Here is a 1,421-nt window from a genome sequence, read left to right as displayed (position 1 = left end):
TGGTGGTTGTGATGTTGGGGTGTGTGTGTTGTGATGTTTGGGGTGTGTGTGGTTGTGATGTTGGGGTGTGTGTGGACGTGATGTTGGGTGTGTGGATGTGATATTGGGGTGTGTGTGGTTGTGATGTGTGTGTGTGTGGTTGTGATGTTGGGGTGTGTGTGGATGTGATGTTGGGGTGTGTGTGGATGTGATGTTGGGTGTGTGTGGTTTGTGATGTTGGGGTGCGTGTGGACTGATGTTGGGGTGTGTGGTTGTGATGTGTGTGTGTGTGGGTGATGTTGGGTTGTGTGGATGTGGATAGTGATGTTGGGGTGTGTGTGGGTTTGTGATGTTGGGGTGTGTGTGTGTGGTTGTGATTTTGGGGTGTGTGGTTGTGATGTTGGGGTGTGTGTGGTTTGTGATGTTTGGGGTGTGTGTGGATGTGATGTTGGTGTGTGGTTGATGTTGGGGTATGTGTGGATGTGATGTTGGGTGTGTGTGGTTTGTGATGTTGGGGTGTGGTTGTGATGTTGGTGTGTGTGGTTTGTGATGTTGGGGTGTGTGTGTGTGGACATGATGTTGGGTGTGTGTGGTTGTGATGTGTGTGTGTGTGTGTTTGTGATGTTGGATGTGTGTGGTTGTGATGTGTGTGTGTGGTGGGTTGGGGTGTGTGTGTGTGTATGTGTGGATGTGATGTTGGGGTGTGTGTGGTTTGTGATGTGTGTGTTGGTTTGTGTGTTAGTGTGTGTGTGGTTTGTGATGTGTGTGTATGTGTGGTTGTGATGTTTGAGTTGTGTGTGGGATGTGATGTTGGGGTGTGTGTGGTTGTGATGTTGTGTGTGTGGTTGTGATGTTGGGGTGTGTGTGGATGTGATGTTGGTGTGTGTGGCTGTGATGTTGGGGTGTGTGTGGTTTGTGATGTTTGGGGTGTGTGTGGTTGCGGTGTGTGTGTGTTTGTGATGTTGGGGGTGTGTGGTTGTGATGTGTGTGTGTGTGTTTGTGATGTTGGGGTGTGTGTTTCGTGATGTTTGGGGTGTGTGGTTGTGATGTTGGGGTGTGGTGTGTGTGGATGTGATGTTTAGGTGTATGTGTTTGTGATATTGGGTGTGTGTGGTTTGTGATGTGTGTGTGTTTGTGATGTTGGGGTGTGTGTTTGTATGTGATGTTAGGTTGTGTGTCTTTGTGATGTTGGGGTGTGTGTGTGGGATGTGGTGTGTGTGTGTGGTTTGTGTGTGGTTGTGGGTGTGTGTGTGTGTGTGGATGTGATGTTGTGTGTGTGTGTGGTCATGATGTTGTGTTGTGTGTGTTGTGTGTGTGTGTGTGTGTGTGTGTGTGTGTGTGTGGTTGGGATAAACAATAACCAAACTGTTTATTAATAGAGTTGCAGCGGTGGTTGAAAATATACAGACTTACATTTGATTTAGAACAATACGTAACTTCTA

Source organism: Homarus americanus, unplaced genomic scaffold (assembly GCF_018991925.1).
Source record: "Homarus americanus isolate GMGI-L3 unplaced genomic scaffold, GMGI_Hamer_2.0 scaffold6317, whole genome shotgun sequence".
NCBI lineage: Eukaryota > Metazoa > Arthropoda > Malacostraca > Decapoda > Nephropidae > Homarus > Homarus americanus.
The sequence above is the reverse complement of the archived record's forward strand: the minus strand, read 5'-3'. Positions refer to the sequence as shown.